The 13,437-nt window shown below is 42.8% G+C and overlaps 1 protein-coding gene across 2 annotated transcripts in view; it reads right to left on the bottom strand.

Annotated features, from left to right (window-relative positions):
* The window catches only part of LOC125459229 (embryonic protein UVS.2-like), a 129,592-nt gene extending 120,741 nt beyond the window's left edge, over positions 1-8,851 (bottom strand). For both annotated transcript variants that reach the window (XM_059651857.1, XM_048545375.2), the window contains exon 1: positions 8,713-8,851. The gene's annotated coding sequence lies outside the window, so the exon portion shown is untranslated. The remainder of the gene's footprint in view (positions 1-8,712) is intronic.
* Positions 8,852-13,437: the final 4,586 nt, after the last annotated feature.

Below are 13,437 nucleotides of genomic sequence, written 5' to 3'. Positions count from 1 at the left end.
TACCAAACTTGCCAAATATGATAGATGTCAAGATATCCTGACATTGGACTCAGAATATCTACCAAATTCTGCTTGCCATTTGCTCCAAATGACCTCCATGTTGGACACATGGTGATAGCAGTGTCTGGGACACTGTCTTTAACGATCAGCAAGCAGACTATGTCAGGCTATTACTAACTACTGTGTGGGACAGTTTCCCTAGTCTTGCTACAAGTTCCAAGATGTTAGTAAGAATTCTGCAGATTTGCCTGGGTTCAGCTTACCTTTTGTTATTTCTCATGCATTGGTGAATATCTCAGGGGATGCCACATGAGCAACGGCCACACGCAACTGACATCCAGGCACTGGCATCCAAAACATGCCAGCACAAGGAATCATCATTGGACATCTCCATTTCGAGAATGCATCACATTTCAATACTATCTCCAGAATGCTGCAGCAAAAACATTTTGCACTCAGGGACACACATGGACTGGACCAGACTCTCCAATCACTCTCTTTGTGTTCACTCACTCTCAGCCTACTCAGATGCTCACAGCATCATTGCCTTGCACTGCCTTCTTACACTTTGCCCCCTCAGTCAGAGATAGCAGGTTCATATTACAACCGTCTTGCCATGCTGTTTAACACAGACACAGAGGAGGGAAATTTGTCATTGCTGTCTGCAGGCTTCAATCAAAGTGGGGGGTGGGGCAGTAAAATGGGGTGGAGTGGTAGCCTTCACTCAGCCGTGCACGTAAATCAAGAGAAGTATCCAATACCAATACATGGCCTGTTCGGTGTGGTTATTAGGACGCTTTCCACGTAAAAGGGTGAAGAGCTAAATGTTAGGCAGCCCACCACCGGTCTCGACTCTTACAGCCTTTTGTGGGCTGTTTTCCTAATGTAATGAGAGGCAGGTATTAAGGGAGATGAAAGTAGATGGAACAGCTACAACTTTTTGTTGCAGGCTGGGAGGTGTCCTGAGCAGGCAGCCCAGAACACATGCAGGTTATAGCGGTGTCGGGGTGGTTTGCTCGGTTGCCATTCTGCTCCACACCCCCAATATGTAACTGTAACCTTCCACACATAAAGAAAGGTAGAGAATTGGAACTATCTTCCACAAATTGCAGTTGACGCTTAATCAGTTGTTAGTTTTAACTAAGATAGATTTCTTTTTAATAAATGTATACGGGATATAGACCAAAGGCAGGTATATAGAGTTAGGCTACAGATCAGCCATGATCCCACTGAATGGCAGAACAGACTCGAGGAGCTGAATGACTGACTCCTTTTCCTATGTTCGTACATTAAGTGGCCACTTAAGGTCTGTCTTCCAATCAGCCTCACTTGTTCATTCAACTGTAATGGTTCAGCAGTAGCGGAAGGTAGGAAAAAGAGGTCCAGCTATTCATCCTGCTCATACGGGAAGGGGTTCATTCCCTTGACAGGACAGGGGCACATCTCTCGCAAGGGCCTCTTTGTCACTTCAGTTACTCCTGCCACTCCCATAGGAAGTTACTCCTACCCTGACTGCCAAGGTTCTCACCTCAATTCCCTCCATGAGACCATCCACACTTGGCTCATCCTAAGCTCCAGGACTGAGACTGCTGACAGAATGTATGCTCAGTCCTGATCACTGCTGTCACCATGTCACTGTAAGAGAAGCTCTATGCAGAACTCAGCTGCTGAACTGTTCTCTGGCGGAAAAAAAAATGGGTTAGATGTATTCTGTGTAGGAGGCTTAGTGAGAAGGAGTGGACAAAAAGCTAGTATTGCTCCCGTGAATAAATACTAAAGGGCAATTATTGGAGCCAAGGAGGGTATAAACTTAGGACAAGGGAGTGATGTGTCTTGAGAGAGAGATTCGAGGATAGATTGGCAAAAGAAATGATTTGTAATCCGCGGTGAAGTTTAGCAAGATTTGATAACCTACAGTAGCATTAACATCTGGGGGACAGTTATGAATAAATTCATGAGATCTTGATACTATTTGATAGCATTATACACAATATATTAACCAATCACAATACATTATCCATGTTAACTGTGGGTGCTAGAAGTAAGTTGTACATATACTGTAAATTGTACTATGGTTCCAATATAATATTGTTTGTTCAAAAAGATAGAATGTTGTGACTTCAATCCTTCAATAAGTCACCTGGATCTCAGCTTTTGCCTACTTTCAAAATAAAGGTGACTCGTCCCAAACAAGATGGGAACATAATCTGGTGGCCCTATTTGAAATCATAACAATAAAGTTAACCATCTGGACTGGAATCACAACAATTCAAGATGGCAGAGAAGCAGGATGCTGCAGCTGGAGCTCATCTGCTCCATTCATTTCTTTCTTACTTCTCCTTTCCTGTCTAGGTGTTTTTTTGCTTATTTTCTTCACTCCCAGCCTCAGCGACAACCCAGCGAGGTGTCTTCTCAGCCCAGACTGTGGCGGTCCCTCAGCAACCCCCAGCCCCCAACCCCAGCCTGGTGTGGTGGTATCTTGGCATGCAAGTGGGTCCAGCCCAGGCATGTTCCAGAAGGAGCGGCAGCTTCAGTAGCAGCAATGGCACTACAGCCCAATGTGGTAACCGCGAGCAGTGAGAGAGGTTCCCCTGGTATCTGAAGTGGCATCATAGCGAACAGGCAGCGAGCTATGTAGAGGACTCATCAAACACTGTTGAGCTTTTAAATGATTTTTTTTTTCTAGTTTACCAGTTTTCCAGTCTACGTCAACACAACGGAGGTTGACAGAGGCGAAGAGCATGAAGTTCCTCGGAGTGACCATAACTGACAACCTGTGCTGGGCTTCCTTTCTAAATGTGACAATGAGGAAGGCATTACAAAGCCTCCTCTTCCTCAGACAGCTCGGGTAATTTGGCATATCCATAAGGACCCTCAACAACTCCTACTGACGCACCATTGAAAGCATACTGTCTGGGTGAATAACAGCCTGGCCATCATCAGACTGTTGAATGGATTCTAGCCTCAAATAACGTAATCCGCAATATAACCTGAATGCATCGAAGTCTTTATGATCTGTACATCCTTTGCTTGCTGTGATCAGCCTGTACTGCTCGTAAGCGAAGCTTTTCACCGTATTTCGGTACATTTGACAATAAAAATCAATTAGAAGGACTTGAATGTTAACTATTACCTACTTCTCTATTTTTCTATTTATTCCTCTTTTATTACTTTGAACCTAGGCACCCGGGACAGCACAGTACATGGTGATATTATACACTTTTCACTCTACTCCTATACTTCTGTACTTGAGTACGTGACAATTAAATATAAGTCTTAAAAAATACTATCACAAACTTGAAGTATGCCAGCTACACTTTTCAACATTTGATCTTAAGATATGAAGTGTTACTAGCAAAGTTTAGCAGTTTTGTCCATCTCTAATTACCCCTGAAAAGGTTGTGGAGAGCCCACTTCTTGAACAGCTGAAATCCATATCATATAGATACAACCACAGTGGTATTTGTGGAGTTCCAGGATTTTGACACAGCAACGGTGAAGGAATCATGACATAAGCATTAGCAAGACCATGCCTAGAGTACTAGAGTTTTGGTCCGCTTACTTGAGCGGGGATGTAGTTCCATTGCAGGCAGTTCAGAGGAGACCTACTGGATTGATTCCAGAGCTGAGGAATGTCTTAAGAAGACAAATGTTTAGGCTTGTACCAGAAGAATGAGAGATCTAACTGCAGTATAGAAGACGCAGCAGGGGACTGACAAAGTAGAAGTAGAAAGGATGTTTCCTCTAGCGGAGCAAGCTAGAACAAGAGATCACAGTTTTAGGGTGAGGGGTAGCAGATTTTAAAAACAGATGTGGTGAAAACATTTCTTCCAAAATATCATATATCAGTGGAATTCACTATCCCATAGTATGTTGGATGCCTAGACAATGAGTAAATTTCAGGAAGAGATGGACAGAATTTTAATTAGTAGCATGTTGAAGGGTTATGGAGAGTAAGCAAGAAAGTGGAGTTGAGGCCAAAATGAGATCAGCCATAATCATATTGAATGGTGGAGCATGCTCAAAATGCTGAACTACCCACTTCTGCTCTTAGTTATGTTATTATTCTGATTCAGGACGCAATGTAGCTTGAAGGAAACCTTGTCCATGGTGGTGTTCCTATTCATCACCTGCCCTTGTTCATCAAGGTGGTAGAGACTCAGTGTTTGGAATCCGCTATCAAAGATCCAGATCTCATTAACATACTTGGTGCAAAAAGTAATTCAAGAGGTGAGACTGACTGCCAGTGACATCTAGAAAAGATCTAACAGTATGACATCAAGAAGTCCTAGCAAAACTTCAGTCAATGGGAATCAAGAAAAAGTTCCTCACCAATTAAGTGCTACCTATCATGATGGTACGTTGGGTGTGAGATGTTTCAGGCCAATTATCATGGCCGCTGAACATCACTACTGGACTGTCTCAGGCTAATGTTCTCAGCTCAAACAACTTCAGCCGCTTCACCAATGTTGTTGCCTCCGTTATAAAGGTGAGAATGGGGATGTTTGTTGATGACTGCACAAGTCATAGTCATACAGCATGGAAGCAGGGTCTTCAGTCCTATAATTCCATGCCGACCATAATACAAAATGACACTAGTGCCACCTGTCTGTGCTTCTCCCATATCCTGCCAACAGTTCTTATTCATGTACTTATCCATATGTCTTTTAAATGTTGTAACTACCCACATTCACCACTTCCTCAGGAAGTTCATTCCACACAGGAACCTTTCCTGTCTTTCTGATTTCTTTCTCTTCTCACCTTAAAAATATGCCCCCTAGTATGATACCTGCCAGTCAGCTTATCCATACTCCTCATAATTTTATAAATCTCTATAAGGTCACATCTCAACTTCCAGTGGAAAAAGTCCCAGCCTACCTTTATAACTCAAACCCTCCATTCCCAGCAACATCCTGGTAAATCTTTTTTGAACCCTTCCCAGCTTAATAATATGCATCCTGCAGCTGGGCAAACAGAACTGTACTCTCAAGAAGACGCCTCACCAACATTTAGTACAACATCAACACAATATCCTAACTCAAAAGGTCTGAGCAACGAAGGAAAGCATGCTAGCTGCCTTCTTAACCACCTATGTGTGAACCTCTAGGTCTCTCTGTTCTGGACTACCCAAGGCCCTACTTCTAATTATACAAGTCATTCCCTTATTTGTTTTTCAAAAATTCAATACCTCATATTTATCCAAATTAAATATCATCTGTCACTCTTCAGTCCACTGACCCAAACAAGATCACTTAGATAATGTTCTTCACTGTCCACTATATCACGGATCTTAATGTCATCTGCAAACTCACTAAATGTGCCTTCTATATTTTCAACCAAATCCTTTACATAAATGACAAACAAAAATGGACCCAGCACCAATCCCCATGGAACACTGCTGGTCACAAGACTCCAGCCTTTAAAACAACTACCCGCCATCACTCTCTGTCTCCTGTCGTTTGGCAAATTCTGTATCCAACTTTGTATCAGCCTGATTCCCATGTGAATTAAGAGTACAGTTTAGTCCACCACATGGAACCTTGTCAAAGGCTTTACTACAGTCCAAGTAAATGACGTCTACTGCTCTACCCTCAATCAATCTTCTTGGTTACTTACTCAAAAAACTCAAGTTTGTGAGACACAATCTCCCACGCGTAAAACCATGCTGACTGTCCTTAATTATTCCTTGCCTCTCCAAATCCTGTCTTTCAGAATCACTTCCAACAATTTAGCAGATTATTGTAAAGTGCCACCTCATTATATCATTCGCAAAGGCTTCCATCAATACAGTTATGCTTGAGAACAGACAGAGTGGATTGGATTTGTACTTTTGTGGACAGAACATATCTGGGTAACTTCACAAATTGCATGATAATTGCCAGTTTAGTGTAGTAGAACAGCCTGTTCAGGGCTAGTTAGTTATATGGCAAAGGTCTTCAGTACCACACCAGAATGCTGTCAGGCCCATAATGTTCGGAGATATCCAGTACTTTCAGTCATTTCATAACATCACAAGGAGTGTATCAACTTGATTTAAGACTGTCAGTGGTGATTCTGGAAACCACAGGAAGAAGCCAAGATGGATGATCCACTCAGCGAGTCAGGTACATGGTTTTCAAAAATTCTAACCTTTTTTTAACCCCACTGCTATGCTGGGCCCTCCCATTGCTGAAGGGATGTTCACTGATCATCGCCCATCAGTTGTTTAATTGTCGAACACTTCTATAATTTGATGTGGCACAGCTGCAGAGCTTAAAACATAATGTTGGTTATGGAATAGTTTAGTTCTATCACGTGCTGTTTCCTCTGCTTGAGGCAAGCAAGTAATCCTGTACTACAGTTTCACCAGATTGAGATCTCCATTTTAGTTATGCCCAACACTATTTCTAGTACACTTCCTTGCATTCTTCCCAGATTACCTGTAATGTTAGAGTGGAGAATGTGATAAATATGTTCTTATCACCATTTGGGGGATTTTGATTTAAAATAGATGCCGATGGATTTCGGTCAGTTCTGTGAAGATATTTTATTTAACCGGATCAGGTCAGGTCAATTGGAATAGTAGCCTATGTACAAACATGAATAAAAATATTTATATTGCTGGATTTATGACAGGCAGAGCAAACACATCAAGGGACCTACTTCAGTTTTGACTTCAAAACAGAAGGCTCAAAGTTTTAGTCAGAGGAACCTGGAGGTCAGTTTAGAAGGGTGAACAGTTTTCCTAGCAAGGGAAACAAGTCACTTCAGCAGAAGTGGTTTCTAGTCTGTATGGTTTGCAAGCCAAGATGTTTGGTATAGAAATTCTCAAGTCGTTAGAACTGAGGAAGTTTAGTCCATCAGAATTCAGAGAGGTTCATGTCAGTGGGCTCAAACAAATTGTATGAAAAAAAACTCTGAATAGTCCAAGGGAAACAAATTACAAAGCATTAGTAATGTAAAGATTTTAAAGATAAAGAGGAACGATATTTTTCTGGGATTGAGCCTCTGTAACAGCTATCTGAAAAGTTTGCTTTGATATTTCTGTAAGGTCTTTACATTAACATACATAGCTTTGTCTCTTGTGCATCATCATCAGGTGAGATAATAAGTGTTCTGCTGAGACAAAAATACAAACTGTGGTCAGATGCAATTCAGCAGCTGCTAAAGGCCTCCAGAGCTGCATGATTGCCCAACTGGAGGGATTACATCTGTTGTGACATGATGATATTCACTTTTGAGAAGCACATTTCAAACTGTGGTCAATTTTTACATGCCTCAACAGGGTTGACTGCATTAGTCCCATGACTTTACATCAAACGGATAATTTGAGTGCCACAACCCGACACCTGAAATTCAGCAGATATTGTCATGATATACCCATAACCATCACTATATCAAGTACAAATAACTTGACAGGTGGACAAAACAAGATGCCACTAGAAACACTGACTAACCCCGTTGCAAGTACAATGCATTCTGAACATGTATAGCAGATTCCAGTAAAGATCCCCACAGGTAAAGCTGGATGAATGAGCAAAATATTGATACACTCAGTCACTTGCAAATTCATTGCTCTGCTAAACAGCTGTATTTACAAAGCTTCACTCTTGGGTCAAAATCCTGGAATTCTTTCCCTAATAGCATTGAAGGTCAAGCCAAAACAGGTGATTCACAAAGGCAGCTCACCACCACCTTCTCCTCAAAGACAACTAGAAACAGGCAATAAACACTGGCCAGGCAGCAATGCCCACATGCCACAAATGAGCATATTAAAAAAAGGATGCTAGAACTCTGCAACAAAAACAGAAATTGCTGGAGCAACTCAGCAGGTCTGGTAGCATCTCTGGAGAGTGAAACAGAATCAACGTTTCAAGTCCCATGACTCTTCTGGTTTCAGTCACTGAACCTAAAACATTTACTCTACTGTCTCTCCTCAGATACTGCCAGACCTGCTGAGTTTCACCAACAATTTGTTTTTGCTTTAGATACAAGGTTACTTTATTTTGTTATGTAAACACCTTGGTTTTTGTTAAAAAAAGTAAACCATTTATTTACAAAAGCAAGGGGTTTGTTGCAATAACATGGCTGGCGCCTTTAAGTAAATGGATGTTTAACTGCTGTTAATCATTACATTTCTCAGCAGCATGAGCTTTATTCATCTGCAACTTATTGTGCTGTCTAAAGTGAGAAGAATTATATGTAATAAAATCAGTTCCCAATGAACATTATTGATGTATTCATAAACATACTATCAAATAGAACCAATATTATTATTTCCCTAATCCTAGTGTGAGATTAGCAAATTTATCTCAAGAATTGTAACGTATTCCATTTAGCACGGTTGTACTACACAACGTAACGGTGACCCGCCTCAGAGTGAATGTGGATCTACTTCTCACATCCTGCATCCAGGTAATTCAAGGAAGTTGCCCATCTATATTTATCTTAATACAGAGGCCAACCTGAATGCTTAGACTGGAGACCAATGAGATGAGGTATGAAAGCATCCTCTCTGCCACACAGCAAATAAAGATCTGAAAGAGGGGAGACATCAGCTCAGCCGAAGGGGTTCCTCTGCCGGATCCCCCTGTACAACTCAACCCCAAAGCTCCGGCACTTTACCGAATCTGGCCCCAAATCCCCTGCAGCTCTACTCTGTTTCATACTACCACTCTCATTCACAAATCCTCAATATTTCAAATTCTTGGCAGATTCGGCCATCCAACTCACAGTGACATGGTCACTTTTCTCTCCAGAAACTTCCCCGCAGCTTCACTCATGCGCACATGCACCGCAGATGCGCACGCGCTGCTTCATTTCTGTTTTTACTGACGCTAATGGTTGGATGTGAGTCTACGCCTGAAACGTCAGCTTTTGTGTTCTTGAGATGCTGCGTTCATCCAGCTGACCTTGTTATCATGGTTGGATGTTTGTTTCGGTTGTGTTTTCCCCTGTATCTGGATGGTGTACTGGAAGTTTTTGGTTGAGGTGGCCACCAGCTCCGGGTTGTAGCGTCCTGGGCGGAGGTTTTCTGTACAGCAGCTGTGTGCGCGCGCGCTGGCCTGAGCATGTATTCTGTCAGTCGAACGGGTTTCTCTGTGAGCTAGAAAACGTTTTATCTTACAAATACATCGCTGTTCCTTCAGTGACGCTGATTTAATGTAGTCATACAGTCATTGAGATATTCAGCCCGGAAACAGACCCTCCGGCCCAACTCATGCTGACCAGATATCCTGAATAAATCTATTCTTAGATAATAAAATGTGAGGCTGGATTTTATTATCTTGGAAAGCTGTGTTTATCCAGCCTCACATTTTATTATCTTGGAATTCTCCAGCATCTGCAGTTCCTATTATCTCTAAATCTATTCTTATTTGCCGGCCTTTGGCCTATATTCCTCTAAACGGTTCCTATTCATGTCCTGGTCCAGGCGCCTTTTAAATGTTGTAATTGTACCAGTCTCCACCACTAACTGTGGCAGCTCATTCCTTATATGCGCAACATTTTGCATGAAAAAGTTGCTCCTTAGGTCCCTTTTAAATGATAAATCTCTACAGTGTGGAAACAGGCCCTTTGGCCCAGCAAGTCCACACCAACTGTCAGAGCATCTCACCCAATCTACCTGTCACTGAACACTACAGGCAATTATAGCATAACCAATCCACCTAGCCTGCATATCCTTGGACTGTGGGAGAAAAACCCATACAAACACAGGGAGAATGTGTGAATTCCATGCAGACAGTGGCCCAAGGGTAGAATTGAAACTGGGACCCTGGTGCTGTGAGGTAGCCGTGCTAACCACCAGTCCATCATAGGAGAGATGGCTGTGCAAGCTCCTCATCAGGACTCAAGGAATTAAATTCATAGCCAGAATCCTACAGATTTGGTCAGTATGGTGATTAAAACCATGACCTTGGCATCATTAGCACTACACTTGAACCACCTGAGCTAACTGACTACAAGGCAAATAATTCCCCCCTCACTTTACACCAGTTTTGGACTCCCCCACCACAGGGAAAATACCTTGTCTATTTACCCTATCCATGCTTGTCGTGATTTTATAAACTTCTATAAGGTCACCCCTCAGTCTCTGATGCTCCAAGAAAAATAGGCCCCAGCCTATTCAGAATCCTCCTGTAGCTCAAACCCTGGCAACATCCTTGTAAATTTTCTCTGAACCCTTTCAAGTTTCACAACATCCTTCCTATAGCATGGAGTCCAGAACTGCATGCAGTATTCCAATAGTGGCCTAACCAATGTCCTGTTCAGCCACAACATGACCTCCCAACTCCTATTTCCAAGCACTGACTAATAAGGGCACCATATGAAATGGTGTCTTCACTTACCTACCTATCTGTGACTCCACTTTCACGGAACTACAAACCTGCACTCGAAGGTCTCTTTGTTCAGCAACACTCACCACATTAGGTGTTATTAATGATAATAACACTTACCATTAAGTGTATATGTAACGCCCTGATTTGCCTTTCCAAAATGCAGCACCTCACATTTATCTAAATTAAACTCCACCTGCCACTCATCGGCCATTGGCCATCTGAATAAGATCCCGTTGTACTCAGAGGTAACCTTCTTTCTGTCCAGTACACCTCCAATTTTGGTGTCATCTGTAAACTTACTAACCATACCTCCTATGTTCACATCGAAATCATTTATATAAATGACAAAAAGCTGTGGACCCAGTACCAATCCTTGTGGCACACAACTGGTCACAGGCCTCCTGTCTGAAAAGCAACCCTCCACCACCACCCTTTATCTACTACCTTCGAGCTTGTTCTGTATCCAAATAGTTCTCTCTGTATTCTATGAGATCTAACCTTGATAACTGGTCTACCATGCGGAACCTTGTTAAACACCTTACTGAAGTCAATATAGACCGTGTCAATCGCTCTGCCTTCATCAATCCTCTTTGTTACTTCTTCAAAAAACTCAATCAAGTTAGTGAGATCATCAAACTCCCTCTCTTTAACAGCACCAAGACTCCATCTACACTCCATGAATGTAGCGGTTCAAGAACGAGGCTTTTCAACACATTCTCATGGACATTCAGATAGGGATGGGCAATAAATACTGGCCTAATCCGGGATATTCAAATCCAGTGAAATATTTAATAAAATAACATTCAGGCCAGAACTTGTTAACTTAGAACGTTGCCAATTGAGTTTGTATTTCCAATCTATCCGTTTTAAATCGTAATATTCTATTTTGTTTTAATTAAGTTGGCAGCTGAATCGGGGTGGGGAGCTGAGCCTGGGGCTCATCCGCTCCCATTGGCTTTCTTTCACTTTTTCTGTTTTTACTTTTGCTCTTTGTCTTTTATTTCTTTATTTTTTGAAGCCTGGGAAGTGGCAGGTGTATGAGGAGGCCTTCAATATGAGCAGCAGCAATGCCAGGATGAGCTGGACACCCAGCCCAGGGTCTCCCAGCAAATGAGGAACAGGCCATGGCTGACTCCTCTTGCCCAGAAGCATAGGCCAGGCTGAGGCTCCACGCCCACAGCTAGGCCTGGGTGTCTGAAGGAGAATGAAGGCAGTCTGGGCCTGGTGGGACGGTCTGGTCTCTTGTCTTCGTCATCCAGGTATTCCGGTGGCTTGGCAGCCGGTGTCATCCAGGAGAGGCAGTCTTGGCCCGGCATGGTGGTCTTCTTCAGTGGAGGCTTCTGGCTAGTATTCTGGTGGCCTGGTTGCATGTTCAGGGTGTTTAGATTAGATTAGATTACATTCCCTACAGTGTGGGAACAGCCCCTTCGGCCCAACAAATCCCCACCGCCCCTTGCAGCATCCCACCCAGACCCATCCTCCTATAACCCACACACCCCTGAACACTATGGGCAATTTAGCATGGCCAATCCACCTAGCCTGCACATTTTTGGACTGTGGGAGGAAACCGGAGCACCCGGAGGAAACCCACGCAGACACAGGGAGGATGTGCACACTCTGCACAGACAGTCGCCCAAGGCTGGAATCAAACCCAGGTGCCTGGCGCTGTGAGGTGGCAATGCTAACCACTGAGCAACCGTGCCACCCTGTTGCTAAATTGCCCCGTGTTCCATCGTTGCTAAATTGCTTTTCTCTGAGCCCAGGAGCCGTGAGCTAATCTGTGATTAACTTTGTTTTAATTTTAATTATTATTATGTATAACTTTTGTCATTCATGCAGGTGCCGTGGTGGGGCGACTGGTGAAGCTTTTCACTGTATTTTCATGTAAAAGTACATATGACAATAAATTTCTGTACAATTCGAATATGTCTATAAAGTCAGATGTAAAGTATTCTTTCAGTATCACAGTAACATTCTCTGATTGTACTGAAAATCTCCTTTCTGCCCCTAATCAGCCCCACCATTCCTTTAATTATTTTTTCACATTTTGTACATTGTTAGGTTTTTTTGGGTCCCTTTTAAGGTACCTACTAATATTTCTTATGCTCTTTGTTTGTTTTCAATTTCCATCTACATTAGGGTGGCACGGCGGCTCAGTGGTTAGCACAGCAGCCTCACAGCACCAGGAACCTGGGTTTGATTCCAGTCTCAGGCAAATGTCTGTGTGAAGTTTGCACATTCTCCCTGTGTCTGTGTGAGTTCCCTCCAGGTGCTATGGTTTCCTCCCACAGTCCAAAGATGTGCAGGCTAGGTGGATCAGCCATGCTAAATGGCCCATAGTGTTCAGGGTTGTGTGGGTTATAGGGGGATGGGTCTGGGTGGGATGCTCCAAGGGGTGGTGTGAACTTGTTGGGCCAAAGGGCCTGTTTCCACACTGCAGGGAATCTAAAATTCCATCCAATTTACTAACTTATCCTGGTCTGATCTGTGTCTTTTTCCACTTTTGTTTTATTCATAAACTGCGTTAGCTTTAAATGCACCTTCATTTTATCATATTGGAATATACTTTGTATCCTGAGTGTAAGGGAAGTAGGGGAATTGTTAAGGGAGAAATGTAGCTGACTGAGAAGGGATATGAGATGGCCTTGGCACATAAGGGTATGGATAGCCCAAAGAGTGTACAAGGGTATTAAGGGCAGAAGGGAAATTTTGGAGAGAATAGGGCCGTTTAAACATCAATGAGGTTGTCCATATGTGGAACCACAGGAGATGGGAGAGATATTAAACAAATATTTTGCTTCAGTACTTACTTGGAAACAGACATGGGAGCTAGGGAACTCAGTAAAATAAATATTGTTATTTTGAAAACAGTCCATATTACAGAGAGGAGGCGCTAGAGGTCTTAAAAAGCTTAAAGGTAGATAGATCTCTAGGATGTGATCAAATGTATCCAATGACATTGTGGGAAACTAGGGGAGAAATTGAGGGGCCCCTTACAGAGATGTTTGTATCAGCCACAGCCACGGGTGAGGTGCTTGAAGATTGGGGAGTGGTTAGTGTTGAACCTTTAATTAAGAAAAGGCTGGTGAGTAAGTTGTTGTTCTGATAGACACGACTT

The sequence above is a fragment of the Stegostoma tigrinum genome, chromosome 17 (genome assembly GCF_030684315.1).
Source record: "Stegostoma tigrinum isolate sSteTig4 chromosome 17, sSteTig4.hap1, whole genome shotgun sequence".
In the NCBI taxonomy this organism is placed as follows: Eukaryota; Metazoa; Chordata; class Chondrichthyes; order Orectolobiformes; family Stegostomatidae; genus Stegostoma; species Stegostoma tigrinum.
The sequence above is the reverse complement of the archived record's forward strand: the minus strand, read 5'-3'. Positions and strand labels throughout refer to the sequence as shown.